Here is a 17,525-nt window from a genome sequence, read left to right as displayed (position 1 = left end):
CCAATAAATAGAGCTGGGGTTATTGTTAAAGCAGCCAGTAGAAACCAAAATAACTAGTTAAAGTAAGTATGAAAGAGTTAATTCCATTTATTTATTTTACTTTCATTTTTTTAGTGTTTTTGCTCATTTCTTTTTTTTCTGCTTTCCATACATCTTTTCCTACTCCCTCTTTTTTCCCCTTTTTATGTGTTTTTAAAATACATAAACATCTTATAAAAAATCTTGGATTTTTTTAAATTATGGAAACATTTCCGAAATTCAATTATACATTATTAAATTTTAGTGAAAACATGAAAAAAAATGTGAAATATCTTTTTAATTCGTGAGATCTTTTTGTATAAATTCATTGATATTTTTAATAAATCATTAACTTTCCTTGACTCTGTGAAATAAAAAAATCAGAAAATAATATAAAGCCAGCTCAAAACGGGGCATGGACCTGGCCAAGGCACATCCCGCGGGTACAGTCGGACAATAATAAACCAATTGATATCAGCCAATGGGCTAGCCCACAATCTCCTAGAGTCCAAGCCCATGGGGAGGGGGAGGGGGGAGCGTGCACCCTCTAGGCCTAGTAAGAAAGTTAAGTTGACCACACCTCCCATACTTAAAAGACGAAGGAAGCTATTTTGCCTAGAGGTAAATACACCCACGGTCACTGTAATTGCGTCGAAAGTACGATACGGTCACCCAATTTTGAAATATGCTTGTTACGGTCACTGAATATGACGGGACGTGAAAATACGGTTACTCTAGCGCATATGCGGTGCGTACAGGCAGTTTGACCACGTGTTGACCGCTCGTTGGGGACAGGTGGCGAACCGTGGAGGCGCGGCTGTGGAAATATGCAAAAAAGCCCTCAGGCATCACCACACCCCCCATTCATCCCTCCTCCACTCGTCTTCGTCGTTGAGAAAGGGGGCGCTGCATAGGCCACGCCGCCCCGGCGATCATCAGCGCTACAGCGGAGGCGACGGCGACTTCATGCGTGGTTGACGAGGCGCCGCCGCCGCGCGCGTTCGCCACCCGTGGGAGGCGGCGGCGATGGCCCCTGTTCGTCGTGCAGAAGGGGCGGCGGCCCCCGTGTACAGTAAGCCCCTACAACTGAAGAATCCTGCTATTTTGGCATTTTGATGTTGAAAAACCTTCCTTTTCGGGCCGCATTGCCTTACTAGATGTGTTGCAGTTGGTAGATAGGCCGGATTCTGCTAGGGTTTTGGCATGGGATTTGGAGGTAGGAGAATTGGGGCTTAGGGTTTTACATGTTCAAAGAAATTGATGAGAGGTGGAGATGTCATGTCGATTCTGATGTATGTTGTATTTGTGTTGCTGTCTCAGGCCGTCGAAGCAGCAACTTCTCTGTGGAAATCAACCATGGTGGTTTTTTTGTTGGGCATGGAAGGAACCGTGGTTATGTTAATGGCCGTGCCATTTGGTATGATCATGTGGAGAAGGTAACATGGTCACCAATTTTCATTGAAATCCTAGTGGAGGAAATTGGCTATGAGATGGCAGGCAGGCTCAAGGTTTTCTATCGTGTCCCCATCCTTACACCAAGTACTAATGGTCTGAGGGAATTGAGTGATGATGAGCAGACAGATAGAATGATGGTGTTTGTTGATATTATGCACCACTTCTTTAACATCTACCTGGATCATGATGAAAGCTTTCAGGCTAATCCAGATGAAGATGATCTTGTTCACAATCCAAGAGCTCATTTGCCTCCAGTCTTGAGCCCTGCAAAGAGAGTTGAGCCAAAAACAGAGCATACAGGGGCAGGGCCAGATGCAGAGGCAGAGATAGGGGCACCCATTCCTCTCCAGGTCATATTCCCTGAAGTTGATCAAGACGAGGATGTGAATCAATTTGAATTTGTGAGGAGGTCATCAACACAGCAAGGTGTGGGTAATCAGATGGAGGAAGCAGAGCCAGTTGCAGTGCAACAACCAAGTCAGGACCATGATAATGAAATGCAAGCAGAGCCAGGTTGTGATGGTGTAGGAAGCACATCAATGAGGAGGAGTGTTAGGCAGACCAAAGTCAATTATGCAATGGAAGAAGATGATGCAAATAGTGACACAGAGGATGAAGATTCTGACCCAGGTGTTGGGGATATGATTACTGGAGGTAAACCGGCTAGGAGTGGCCGGGTTAGCTCCATAAAGATAGAAGCCCATGAAGACGTAAGAATGGTGGCGCTTTACGAAGGCCCAAGGCCCAAAGGCGGGTTAAAGCCTGTAGATGTAAACTGACTCTTTCATGTAACTTGTATTGTAAGTTAGAAGGAAGGAGAGACCGAGCCGGACACGTTTATGATCCGGCCTCGGGGCTCTATAAACCGGTGGGCGTCAACCTATGTATATAAAGGGATGACCCGGCTGCGGTTTAGGGACAATAAACAACAACTCGAGAGCCAGGCAAAGCGGATTCGCTCCCTGGTCATCGTAACCCTAGCAGTACCAATCACAACTAGACGTATGCTTTTACCTTCATCGAAGGGGCTGAACTAGTATAAAATCCCTCGTGTCCTCCGTCCGGCTTAACCCCTTTAAGCTAACCCATAGCGATGGCTCGACGACTAAGTCCTTTCACAAGGACATCTATCGTGACAAACCCACGACAGTTGGCGCCCACCGTGGGGCTATCGCACGATGGTTTCGAGTTCTTGAAGGGCAGCTTTGATGGACTCAGGGGATACGCTGTGGGCCGGATGACGAAGAGTCGTCGCGGCAAGCTCTACATCGACGACGCATGATGGGGTCCCGAGGCTGGTTCAGTCGAATACGAGCATTGGGTCCCCTTTGGTGGGATTCACGTCTTCATCGGCAAGATCAGCGAACCGGGCCCTGAGCCAGACACCTGCACCGACATCATCGAGACGGCTCGGCGTGCAAGCCCTTCCCCGGTTCAGCCCGCAGCAAGGCATGCTTTCGTAGGTGTCATCCATGGAGCTGAATATGAGGATGGACCGGCATCCGATGGAGAAAACCTTATCCGTTCTGATGACGAGTCTTCAACCGGAGAAACCAAGTCCCTGTATGAACTACAGGATGGCCGGGTTAGCGGAGGGTCTGATGGCAAGAGTATTCCGGACCTCCTCGATCTGCCAAACCGAGTCGCGGTCTTCATGGCCGGTACACAGCCAGCACAACACTCTTCCACCACTGTGGCAATGCTCTCCGGTTCAGCAACAGTAACGCCATCAGGAGCAGGGGGCTCTGCGCCGCCTCCGGCTCAAGTATTGTCTGAATTGTTCGACGCTTTGGCAATGTTGATGGCAGCAGAAGTGGACGCCGTAGCCCGAAATCAGCATAATGTGGAGATTGCAAAAGTGAAGGATCAGATAACTCAGGCTAAAGCGGACCTGGAAGCAGAGAACGCCAGGATGGCTACAGAACGGGACGCGTTGGAAGCTCAGGCCTACCGGCTTAGGATGGATCAGAATGCCTCAGATGAGGTCATGAGAAGGAGATACCGGTCGCAACTCCCGCCGGGTTATGAGCCAAGAAATCTCTTCAACACGCCAGTAGCCGGAACCAGTAACCAGCCAGTGGTAAACCGGACGGAAGCACCAGGGACAGGAGCACCGGTTCAGCCACGCGCGATGAACCCGCCTCGTCAGAACAACGTGGTACCGCAGTACGTTCCGACGCCCCCGGGACACTACTCCAACCCATTGGATAACATTGTGGCCGCCGCTTTATGATTAGCAACCTTCCCAACTGACGACGAGTCACCTGTGGCGATTGAGACACGACGGGCCAGAGAGCTCCTTCAGACAGCTTTAAACCAGCAGCAGGCTTATTCGCATAGTCGCGAGAGGATTCATTCCACCCCCCGTCCGAGTCGGAGCTACAGCAGGCACGTTGAGGATGAACCGGCCGTATCGAGCAGTGCGCGTCGCCGTAACTCGCCGCGAGGACACAACCCGGCAGGTGGTGGTGCTAATGCGCAGGATGTGGTGGATCATGGTCGTGCTCGATGAGAAGCCGAGTTAGCAGCTCTACATGCCGCTCTTCAGCATACTCCGGTTTGCCCTACCACTTTAGTGGAGCCTGGCGTGGTCTTCAGTTCTTTAGGGGTACCGTGTCTTACCCCCGCTTTGCATAATGTGTGGCTGCCTAAGGATTTTAAGGGACCTCGTAAGGTACCCAATTACACCGCCAATTTGCAACCAGAGTCATGGGTGGAGAGTTATGAGATGGCGATGGAAATGCTGGACGCAGATGAAGTGGTGTGTGCTAAATACTTCACCATGATGTTGGAGGGGATAACTCGAACTTGGTTGAAGAGCTTACCAGCTAACTCTGTCGGGTCATGGGCTGAGCTAAAGCACCGGTTTATCCAGAATTTCAAGGACACATGTAAGCAGCCTATGTCAATTGTGGACCTAGCTGCCTGTGTTCAAGAGGAGGGGGTCTACGACGCATTGGGTAAAGCGAGTTTCAGCCATTTTGCATTCATCAGACCGCATCAATGCAGACACAGCAGTTTTAACGTTGGAGGCAACTGCCGGTTTATGCCGTTAAATTGAAGCTAGGGAGGCTCAAGCGTCACTGCAATGACATGGCAACCCTTATGGCCGCTTTGGTGAAATATGCCGATTTAGATAGTACCAAAGACCCTGAGTCTGAGGATGACAAACCGGGGAAAGGGAAAAAGAACGGCAATACCAAGGGGCAGCAGCACAATCCGGCAGGCCATGGGAATAATGGTAAGCGCAAGGCAGACAATAGTTTGGACTTCGTGGCTAACACCAATGTCAGGACAACGGTCAGCGTCGTAAGGGTAAACAGCCCCAGAGGGGCGGAGGGTCAGGCCCCAATCTAGAGCGCCTGTTAAATCAACTTGTCCAAAGCACGGATCAAAGGAAAATCCCGCTTCACATCTTTGGAAGGATTGTTTCATTATGCGGGAGTTTAAGAATTCCAATATGTTTCAATATGACAATGGCCCGCCCGGCGGTTCAGGAGGCGATTTTCATGGGCCGGGTTACGGAGGTGGCAACTCCGGTTTAGGATTCCAAGGTAATCAAACCGGATATAGCAATCAAGGGAACCAGGGCAACCAGGGAGGTTATAACCATCAGGGGAATCAGCACCAGCAGCAATCGGGTTATCAGAGCAATCCGAAGCAGTTGAATAGTGGGCAGTATCATGTCTTCACCACTAGCTTGTGTAAGCGTGATCAGAAGCTTCACAAGAGGGCAATGAACTATGTTGAACCGGCAGTGCCTCAGTATTTGCGCTGGTCTGAGCAACCCATTTTATGGAGTAGAGAGGATCACCCACCCCGGGTTGATAATTCGGGTCATCTGGCCTTAGTGGTGGCACCCCAGGTTGGGGGGTATAAGTTCACCAAAGTGCTCATGGATGGGGGAAGCAGTATCAATATTCTCTACTATGATACCTTCCACCGTATGGGGTTGACAGATAAGAATCTTAAACCGTCGAACACCGTTTTTCATGGTGTGGTGCCCGATAAGTCTGCATATCCAGTGGGCAAGATAGCTCTAGAAGTGGCCTTTGGAGATGATCACGATTCAAGGTCAGAAACATTGACTTTCGAGGTGGTGAAAATCAAGAGTCCGTACCACGCTCTGTTTGGGCGACCGGCTTATGCCAAGTTCATGGCGAGGCCGTGTTATGTTTATCTCCATCTTAAGATGCCAGGTCATAAGGGGACCATCACAGTACATGGGAGCAGGAAGATTGCTTTGGAATGTGAGGAAGGTGATGCGGCTTACGCTGAGTCGGTTTGTGCCATTGAAGAGCTGAAGTTTTATAAGGACCAGGTTGATCAGGCGGACATGACTTCCTTGAAAAAGCCAACTACGGAGCATGATCCAGCGTTGAAGTTTAAATCAGCCACAAAAACTAAGATGGTTGATTTTGTTCCCTGGCGATTCATCCAATCAGTTCAGCATCAGCGCTAACTTGGATCCCAAATAGGAAAGCGCACTCATCGAGTTCATCTGTGAGAACTGGGACATCTTTGCATGGAAGCCTTCTGACATGCCAGGTGTACCGAGGGAACTCGCTGAGCACACACTTAATATAGATCCTAAGTTTAAACCGGTCAGACAGTTTCTCCATCACTTCAACGAAGAAAGGCACAAGGCTATCGGTGAGGAGGTAGCTCGGCTGTTGGCCGTAGGGTTTATCGTGGAGGTCTTTCACCCGGAGTGGTTGGATAATCTGGTGCTAGTTCTTAAGAAAAACGGCACTTGGCGTATGTGTGTGGACTACACAGATTTGAACAAGGCTTGCCTAGCAGATCCCTTTGCCCTCCCTCGTATTGATCAGATTATTGATGCTACGGCGGGTTGTGACCGTTTGTGTTTTCTGGATGATTATTCTGGTTATCATCAGATCAAAATGGCAGTTAAGGACCAGGAGAAGACAACTTTTATAACTCCCTTTGGAGCCTTCTGCTATGTCTCCATGCCCTTTGGTCTCAAGAGTGCCCAGGCGACTTATCAACACTGTGTTCAGAATTGTCTTCATAAGCAGATTGGGCGCAATGTTCACCCATATGTGGATGATATTGTGGTAAAGTCCAGGAAAGAGGAAACATTGATAGATGACTTGAGATAAACCTTTGATAACCTCCGGGTTTATAAGATGATGCTTAATCCGAACAAATGTGTCTTTGGTGTTCCGGCAGGCAAGCTCTTGGGTTTTCTGGTGTCTAACAGGGGCATTGAGGCTAATCTGGAGAAAATCACAGCTATCACTTCTCTGGCTAAACCGGCATGTATCAATGACGTTCAGCGTCTGGCGGGTCGGATTGCGGCTTTGAGCCGGTTTATCAGTCGTCTAGGGGAAAAGTTTATCCCTTTATATCAGATGCTAAAGAAAACGGATGACTTTGTCTGGAGTGATGCGGCTGATAAAGCGTTTGAGGATCTGAAGAGGCAGTTAGCTGAACCGCCTGTGCTTGCAGCTCCGATAGATAAAGAGCCTTTACTGCTATATGTGGCTGCTAATGCCAGGGTTGTTAGTGTGGCTATTGTTGTGGAGCACAAGGAAGTTGGAAACGAATATCCGGTTCAACGACCGGTTTATTATATCAGTGAGGTACTTATCGAATCAAAGCAGAGGTATCCACATTGGCAGAAGCTGGTGTATGGGGTGTTTATGGCAAGCCGGAAGCTCAAACATTATTTTCAGGGTCATCCTATCACATTGGTCAGTTCAACCCCTCTGGCAGATATCATTCAAAACAGAGAGGCAACTGGCCGGATTGCCAGGTGGGCTATTGAGCTTGGACCTCACGGGCTCAAATATACACCTCGCACAACGATCAAATCCCAAGCACTCGTGGACTTCATCAATGATTGGACAGAGTTGCAGGCACCAGAGGAAAAGCCAGATAACACGTATTGGACTATTCACTTTGACGGGTCCAGGCAACTGGAGGGCTCGGGGGCTGGAGTCATATTAACTTCCCCACAAGGTGACAAGTTTAATTTGTTATGTTCTTCGCTTAATGTTCCCTTGTACTAACAATGCAGCTGAGTACGAGGCCTTACTCCACGGTCTTCAGATGGCTAAGGAGATGAACTTAAGCCGGGTTAAGTGCTTCGGTGACTCGGACCTAGTGGCTCAACAAGTATCTGGCACTTGGGATTCTAAGGACCCACTCTCATGGCTGCATATCGACGAGAGGTGGACATAGTGGCTGGTCATTTCAAGGGTTATCAAGTTGACCATATAGACCGGCGAAAGAATGAATCGGCGGACGCTTTAAGTCGCCTAGGCTCTCAGCATAAAACGGTGCCACCTAATGTCTTTCTCGACGTACTGCATAATCCGTCGGTCAAGATACCCACAGAGGAGGAGTTGGCTATTCCTGACCCGGAGGCCCAATTGGTGGCAGCTTTGCATGTTATACCGGATTGGACAGTCCCGTACTTGGCTTACATGAACCGGGGCGAGTTACCGGAGGATGAAACCTTGGCCCGGCAGATAATCCGGCGTTCCAAGTCAATGACCATAATCAATGGGGAGTTACATCGTTACAACATCACATGAGCAATTCAGCGTTGTGTATCTCCTCAAGAAGGTTGTGAGATTTTGCGAGAAATCCACGAAGGAGATTGTGGTCACCACGCCGATTCAAAATCCTTGGTAGCTAAGGCTTTTTGTCACGGTTTCTATTGGTTGACAGCTCATGCTGATGCTGAGGATTTAGTCAAAAGGTGTGACGGTTGTCAAAAATTTGCACGCTGCGCTCATGTTCCGGCTCAGGAGTTGAGAATGATTCCAATCACTTGGCCGTTTGCAACTTGGGGCCTTAATATGGTTGGACCCTTTAAGAGATCCAACGACAAGAAGACCCACTTGTTAGTGGCAGTTGACAAGTTTACCAAATGGGTAGAAGCAGAGCTAGTCAGTAAGTGTGATGTAGCCACGGCGGTTCAATTCATCAAAAAGGTGATATTCCGGTTTGGTTTCCCACACAACATTATAACTGATAATGGCACTAACTTGTCAAAAGGCGAGATGGAGGAATTTTGCCAACGAGAGTACATCCGGCTTGATGTAGCGTCAGTGGCTCACCCCCAGTCTAATGGTCAAGCGGAGAGAGCAAACCAAGAAATTTTGAGAGGTATTAAACCCCGGCTTATGGTTCCTTTAAAGTGGACACCGGGTTGTTGGGTGGAGGAGTTACCTTCTGTGTTATGGAGCATCAACACCACACCTAACAGATCTATGGGTTACACGCCAAAATCTTCATGGTTTATGGAGCAGAGGCGGTTCTTCCTAGTGACATCTGTCACGACTCGCCCCGTGTGGCGGCTTACATTAAAGATGACAATGAGAAGGCACGTCAGGATTCACTGGACCTGTTAGATGAGGAGCGTGATCTTGCAGCAGCACGTTCGGCGATTTATCAACAAGATCTCCGACGTTATCACAGCCGCCGGGTTAAGACCAGAACTTTTCAAGAGGGCGATCTGGTGCTTCGGCTCATCCAGGATCAGACTGATATACACAAGTTATCCCCACCTTGGGAAGGACCTTTTGTGGTCAGCAAAAATTTGCACAACGGGTCATACTACCTCATTGATGTTCGAGAGCACAAAGACTCACGTAAATCGTAGGAGGAGACCAAGCGGCCGTGGAGTATAGCTCTTCTTCGACCTTACTATACTTGAGCCACAGGCTCTTCTTATGTACATACTTATGACAATGTATATATATTATATAATAAACCAGAGCCTCAAATAAAGCGGGGTCTCTGTTCTTTTTACATCATGTGTGAGCCTACATGAACCTCTACTGACAAAGCGGCGTTTTATTAACCCGGCCTATACGGTCACATAGATATAAAGAAAATCACTAGGGGGCTTGGTCATATCCGAACCATGGCTACACCTCTTGATCGGTTTAAAACCAAAAAGGGATATCACTAGGGGGCTTGGTTGTCTTCACACCATAGCTACACCTCTTGATAGGCTTCAAGCCCAAAGGAAATTATGTGGAACCAAAGAGAGTCTATTGCATTAAACACAGCTCAAACATAGGTAACCACTGAGCACAGCTCAAATATTACCTGGGGGATCTTTGCTTCTCAAAGAATAACGAGCTTGCACCCTTGTAATAGGCTATCAAGCCAGGCTTGGAAGCCAGGTGTATTCACCTAAAACCCCAGGTTATCCTGCCTCTTTAAGTAAGCCACTCCGTCTAGGTAAACCTGGTATGACCCATCGAACGTTTGACAAGTCAATCCCATGGACCCTGAACTTGTCAAAGTTAAAACAATGTTTGGTTAAAGATTCTTAAAAGGCTTTGCAAAATGGTTTAACTCAGCGGCCTGGCAGCCCATGAAAAGCCTCGATTTAGGGCCTGGCAGCCCATGAAAAGCCTTGCATATTTCTTTTGTCTTTGCTATTTTTATGATAAGGGATTTATGAATATTTTTTTGATAAACCGGTGTTCATTACAACCCGGCATGACTTTTAACGCCTAGTTGCCAGTACATGATCAGTTTTTAAACCGGTAGCATACTGCTCCGGTCTGGTTTTGACTAGATGTCACCAGCATTATACGAACAAGTCAACGGCTATTATAGCCCAGTATGGTTTCTATATGAACCGGCAAGAAGGCAAGGAGTTATCAACACTCCGGATTGGTGTTTTTCACCTTTATTATAAAAGCAGTTGGTCAGCCCACGAGGTATGTCACAGATATCATCTATTTTATCTGGTTAATACAAATCTTGTTTATCCATCCAAGTTATGTATATATTTTTGGGCATCATAACCCGTCCAGTGGTAAACCACTAGGACACTTTCAAGTACTTCTATGCAGGAACACAAATCATAATGGACTATGCATAAATAGATCCCAAACGTGGAACAAGTTTTCAAGACTGTATATGATAAACCGGCCGCCGGTTTAGGATTCTTCATTGGGACGGCTTGACGATTGAGGGTCATCTTGCGCAGTTACATCCTCTTCATCCCTCCCCAGACGCTGGAAATCAACCGTCGACCAATCAATTCCGGTTAAAGCTTGAAACACGGCCTCTTCATGGATAAGGCTGGAGGGGTCAATGTCAGGAGTGTAAGTATGCTTACGGATTGGAGGCACAAGATCTTCAACATCATGGATCACCGCGGGTTGTCTCTTCCCTCAGCATCATAAACCAGTTGGAAATGAGATAAATCTGTGTCCTCCGCCAGTTTGCTTGCTATTGGCCGCATCTCCTTTGTCAGCCTTCGCAGATCGTCATTGTTGAAGTCTGAGCCATCTTCTTTCACGCCAGGATACCCTTTGATGATATCTTCCGGTTCAAGATCCAGAATCCATGCCTTGGCCCGGATTAACGCGGTCAGCGCTCCTAATCTTGCGGCTGATCTCTTCAGTTCGTTGATCCGGGCAGGTAGCATGGCCATCTTCTCAATTGTTTCCTTTATCAACGATGGCGCCGGCTTGTTATAGGCTGTAGTGCAAATGGCATGTTGGGATCCAGAGAACAGCTGTCCTATCAAGGTGTAGGCCGCTTTAAGTTTCATCCGCATATCAGAGCCCAGATGAGCAATGCGGGTCCCTGTGATGGTTCAACATCAGTAAACCGGTCGTTGATAAGATCTTATGACTTAGACAAACTGCACAAGGAGGTACTTACCAAACACAGCGGAAGTCATGGCATTAATTTGCCGCTTCAAGCCGGTCAGTTCGTCAACCACTGGCTTCAGGGCTGCTTCTGCATCCTCGGCCTTCTTTGTTAAACCGGCCTTCTCCGTTTCCCAGTTTGCACGCTCTTTATCAAAAGTTGCTTTCAGCTTCTCCATAGCTGCTAAGGCGTTGGTCAGCTCTTCTTTGGCTTTGGAAGCCTCTGTTTGCTAAGATTTGACGTTCTCTTGAAGATCAGCGGTTTGAGCATCCCTTTTACTCAGCTCGGCCTGCAAAGGCGAAGATATATCAACAATGAGATGTGTATTTTCTAAGTACCAAGCGTATAACAAGTTATGCACTTTGTACTTGGGGGCTAATGCCTATTTGCTCTATCATCAATATATTTTTCACAAGTCTCAAGTACAATGCAAGCATTATCCTTAACACTTGGGGGCTAATGTACATCTGTTCAAAGCTGACGCATTGCTTAAAGACCCGGTTTACCTCACAAAGCTAAAACGGCCCTTGGGGGCTACACCGATGAAAACTACATGAATACAATGATAAAGTACCGGTTTGTTTCTAACGATGACTTGACATATGGAGGATCAGCATGCAAGGATTAAGATATTACAAAGTCCCGGCTTACGATTAACATCATAAACCGGCCCTTGGGGGCTACTTGGGCTGATGTTTATACTTTGGAATCAAGAAAGGAAAGGTGATGAAAATACCTCATAGCGTTCTTTCACCAGGTTCACCAAACCGGCTTCATAATCACGGTTTGAGTGCAGACGGTTTAAAAAGCCGGAGTGGAGTTCTTCAGCGCCGAGATGGGCGTAGCTTGACAAGTCAGTGCTTCATTTGCCTTTTTCCATGGCAGCACGCTCCTCCTTGGCACTATGTTTGGCCAAGATTACAGGATGGCCAGGAGAGCTGTGGCCCATATCGGTAATGATAACATCGCCTTCTTTGTCCCCAGCAGTTTTTGCTGGAGATGATGGAGTGTCAGTAGCTCTCACCAGACTAGAAGACCTGTCATCAGCCCAGATTGGATCTGTCAGTTCACTGTCAGGTACAACAGTGTCAGCTTCTGGTTGGTTATCAATATTTAGATCTTGAGGGGGTGGTTCATCAAACGTAGCTTCAGGATTTGGACCCTCCGGTTCAAGCATTTGTTCCGGTTCAACTGATTTCTCTGGTTCACGAATCACCTGGTCTTCGGGCGGATTGTTCATCCGAGACTTTTTGATGGGTCTAGCTTTGGCTCTAAAACAGAAACATGTGCGAAAGTTAAGCATAATACAAAGTATGAACAACATCAAAAGAAGGAGCTCAAGTACTTACCCATCTACAGTTTTGAGAGGAGGAAGTTGGGTCGATGTTGACTTGCCAGAGGATGAGGGAGGTGTCACCTCATAATTCGAATCGGGCGGATTAAGAGGTTATCGGAAATAATCTGCCTTGGGATAAGAATTGTCAGAAGTGGGGGAGACCTCAGATCGACGTTTCCGAACCGGGGTGTCAGGTAAACCGGCCGAAGTGACCTGTTGGCCACTGTGCCGGGTTGTGCGGCGAGCCTCGTGCTGCTGCATCTTCAAAATAAATGTTGAATCCAAGTAAGCAAGAGGATGAGAAAAGCTTACTTTCCGGACAACTTGACGGATTTTTTGCATTGGCATAGAGTCTGAATCGGAGGAAAGGGCAATTACCTCTACATCGTCAGCTTGGCTGCCCTCCACGTCCTCCTGATAAGTATCATTGTTAATGGTATGCATGAAAAGGGAGCCAAGTGAATCAAGTTCTACCTCAACTTCCGGTTCATCCGCGTCGTCATCCAGTTCCATGCTGATGCATTCAGCTGCCTTCCGCTTTGAGGTTCTCTTGACAGCTTTTGTTTTAGGACGAGAAGGCTTTGCCGCTTTCTCCTAAGGTTTCCTTTTCCAGAACAGATCGTCATCCTGTTTCAAAGAGGGGCAAGGGATATTCACAACTTGTATAGTACAAGGATGTCAAGTGTAAAGTGGAAGACAGTACTTACAACAGGCGGTTTGTTTTTTGCGTAAAAGGGGTTTATGCCAGTTTGGCGGCAGACAGATTCCGATTCATTCAAAATCTTCTTGACACCCTCAGTGACTTCTTCATTGGTTAACTGAATGTTGATGTGACGTTGGGGGTCTTCTACTTCACCAGTGTACTCACACATTAAACCGGAGCGGCGACATAATGGCAAGATGCTCCAAGATATCCAGCAATGCACAAAGTCGACGCCTGATAAACCGTTGGCCATAAAGGATCGGAGCTTGGCGAGTTGAGGGGCATATGAGGCCCGTTCCTGGGCACTTAGACGTTGCGGCAGTGGATGAGTGTTGGAAAGCCGGTGGGCACGATAACCCGACAGAGGGTTCTCGTCTTCAGGGAAAGTGTCTTTACAGTAGAACCAACTTTGGTTCCACTCTTTGGGGTGACTGTGCAGCTTGGCATGAGGAAATTCAACCTCTTTTCTTTTTTGAATAGAGACACCACCAAGTTCAGTGTTGGGTCCGTCTACAAACTCAATGCGCCGATTCAGATGGAAAAAATCCCGGAATAGCTCAGCAGTTGGTTCTTCTTGTAAGTACACTTTACAGAAGACTTGGAAATTGCATATATTGGATACTGAGTTAGGTCCAATATCTTGAGGGTGGAGCTGGAAACTGGCAAGCACATCCCGGAAAAACTTTGATCCGGGCGGTTTGAAACCACAGCCTATGTGATCAACAAATACCACTACCTCACCCTGCTTAGGGGTGGGAGGATTCTCCGGTCCAGGAACTCGCCACCGGATCTCATTCTTTTTTGGTAAGGTACCAATTCTGACCATTCCATTAAGCTGCTCCTCGGTAACCCGGGAAGGAGCCCAGTTATAGGCATAAAACTGTTTGGCCATTACAAGTGAAAAGCTGAAAAGAAATACCGGTTTACAATTCATTCATGGTGGTGCATGAGGTGCAACGGAATAAAGATATACAAGTATGTAAATTTCGTGAACCGGAGGCTGCTACAATAATGAATAACAAAGCAATATTGGAACAAAGGTATATGTATGCTGTTAAACCGGAGTATGACAACGGAGATAAAGGGCTTGCCGGTTCACCAGGGGACTAATGGTATGTGATAGATTGCTTTATACCAAAGTAAACCGCCTATGGGATAAGGAGGATACAGATCTAAGGTAAGAACGACTAAGTAAGGTAAAACAGGTTCCACAAGGGGACATGGAAATTTGGGATCTACCGAAAGACAGGAAAGCAAAAATATTTTGACCTAAAAGGGTTGGTCCCGAAGCAGTTCGTAAAGGTTCAGATTGGTTTTTATGCGCACAAGGGTTTGTTGTGGTAGCGGAAAATAAACCATTATGCGGAATATATCAAGCTGGAGGTTTTTTATCCATGGACTAAGGAGGAAGAGGGAAGAGCAGCACCGGAGCCCCGATGAACTTTGATGAACTGCGAAGAACAAGGAAACCCTAGACAGATCTACAAAGGAGGAAAGGAAAGGACTTACAGCGACTGTTGAAGCAACGGAGGCACGCCGCAGCTCTCTGGTGCAACCAGGTTGATGCAGCGGCCAATGGAGAGGTGGATGCAAAGCTCGGCGACAGCGGCGGCGCTCGGGTGCAGAGACGTCGCAAGGAGGAAGAAGAAGCGAAGGAGGCGAAGGGGGAAAAGAGAATGGCCCTTGGGCCTATTTATAAGGTGAAACGATAAGCGACAAGTGCGTAAATTGAGGAGATTAAAATGGATAGTTAATAAGGATGTCGCCTTGAGGTTTGGATATTCATTAATGAAGGGTATCTTCGGCTTCAACAAATAGATGACGTCATGACGGTTTACTGCGGATATAAAGGATGACATCACGACGGTTTACCAGATTCATACGAAGGTGCCAGGGCAAGAATTTTTCTAAGTATTGAAGATTGACATGAACAAGTTCAAATCAATCTGGGGCCTAATGTTGGGGATATGATTACCGGAGGTAAACCAGCTAGGAGTGGCCGGGTTAGCTCCATAAAGATAGAAGCCCATGAAGACGTAAGAATGGTGGCGCTTTATGAAGGCCCAAGGCCCAAAGGCGGGTTAAAGCCTGTAGATGTAAACTGACTCTTTCATGTAACTTGTATTGTAAGTTAGAAGGAAGGAGAGACCGAGCCGGACACGTTTATGATCCGGCCTCGGGGATCTGTAAACCGGCGGGCGTCAACCTATGTATATAAAGGGACGACCCGGCTACGGTTTAGGGACAACAAACAACAACTTGAGAGCCAGGCAAAGCGGATTCACTCCCTGGTCATCGTAACCCTAGCAATACCAATCACAACTAGACATAGGCTTTTACCTTCATCGAAGGGGCCGAACTAGTATAAAATCCCTCGTGTCCCTCGTCCGGTTTAACCCCTTTAAGCTAACCCGTAGCGATGGCTCCACGACTAAGTCCTTTCACAAGGACATCTGCCGTGACAAACCCACGACACCAGGTCTAATTATGGACAATGACAATGATATTGGCAATGATGATGATGACTTGTATGCAGAAAATGTAGATGCGGATGAACCAGAACAGAAACAGGAGATCAAATCAAATGAGAGAGGAAAGAAGAAAGGAAATGAACTCCGTACTAAAGCTCAAGACAAAGGAAAACAGAAATATAATTCAGATGAAGACTTGTCTAAAGGTGAAGACTTGTGGGCACCTGATTCAGATGATGAAGAGTTGCACTTGAAGTTCAAAACTTTCAGACCAGAGGATTTACACAGGCCAAAATTCCATGTAGGCCAAGTCTTTGAGAGTGTAGAACTACCTAGGACAGCAATTAAAGAGTACTCCTGGCAGAACAGAGCTAATATCAAGCTGCCTGTCAATGATAGGAAAAGAGTTAAAGACAAGTGTGATGATGAATGCACATGGTATTTGTGGGCATCATATGACAACAGGACAAAGGCATTCATGGTGAAGAGATATGTGCATGAGCACACATGCAGCAAGAAGTGGAAGATTAGGGCTTTCACATCTAAATTCCTAGCACTGAAGTACTTAGAGAGCTTTAGGGCAGATCAGGATATGAACTTGATGAATTTCTCTAGGGTTGTTCAGAAGGAATGTCACATGACACTTGGTAGGATGAAACTCCAGAGGGCAAGGAGAATGGCTATGAAAATTATTTATGGTGATGAAGAAGGGCAGTATAAGATTCTGTGGAATTATGCACATGAGGTTAGGAGAAGCAACCCTGGCTCATCTTTCTATGTTTCCCTTGATAATGGAAGGTTCAGTAAGTTGTACATGTGCCTAGATGCATGCAAGAGAGGATTTTTAGAAAGTTGCAGACATGTCATCTTTCTTGATGGTTGTCACATTAAGACTAGATACAGAGGTCAACTGCTTGCAGCTGTTGGGGTAGATCCAAATAACTGCATTTTTTCAATTGCGATAGCTGTGGTTGCAGTTGAGGACACACCTAACTGGGCATGATTTCTTGACACACTTAAAAGATATCTAGGCATCATAAACACTAAACCTTGGACAATCATGTCAGACAAATAAAAGGAGCTTATCAATGTAGTTGAAGAATTGTCCCCTGAGTCAGAACACAGATTTTGTGTTAGGCACATGTGACAGAACTTTCAGCAGCAATTCAAGGGTGATGTCTTGAAGAATCAACTGTGGAAGATGGCTAAGAGCAACACAGTGCACCTGTATGAGCAGAGCATGCAGGAAATGAAGATTCTCAATGAAGGTGTCCACAACTAGGTGCATGACTTAGAGCCTGAAACTTGGGTTAAAGCTTTCCAGAGTGACTTGCCAAAATGTGATATCTTGCTTAACAACATTTGTGAAGTATTCAACAGGTAAGACCATCTTCTATGATCAACATTTCTGATGTACTTAACTACATATGAGTGATATAGTAGTGCTTGCTGCAACCTAATGTGATCAACATGTTCAATGTAGGTACATTTTGGAGGCTAGGGAGCTGCCAATCCTTACCATGGTTGATAGGATTTATAGGCAGCTCATGACAAGGCATTACAACAAGCAGATGGAGTCAGACAAATGGCCAGGTGATATATGCCCAAAGATCAGGAAGAAGGTTGAGAAGGCAACAGAATTTGCAAACACCTGCTATGTGGAGGGATCAGGAGATTGTCTTTTCTAGTAGGTGTAGAGGGTTTGACTACATAGTGGACATGCACAAGAGAACATGCACCTGCAGAAGGATACAGAAAGCAGGGGTTCCTTGCTCTCATGTCATTGCCTGCTGCAAGAATGACAGAATTGATCCTCTTACCATGGTTGACCCTTGCTACTCAAAGGAGATGTTCAAAAAGGCATATGGAAACATTATATATCCTTGCA

Source organism: Triticum aestivum, chromosome 7A (assembly GCF_018294505.1).
Source record: "Triticum aestivum cultivar Chinese Spring chromosome 7A, IWGSC CS RefSeq v2.1, whole genome shotgun sequence".
Classification (NCBI taxonomy): domain Eukaryota; kingdom Viridiplantae; phylum Streptophyta; class Magnoliopsida; order Poales; family Poaceae; genus Triticum; species Triticum aestivum.
This window is presented reverse-complemented; position numbering follows the sequence as displayed.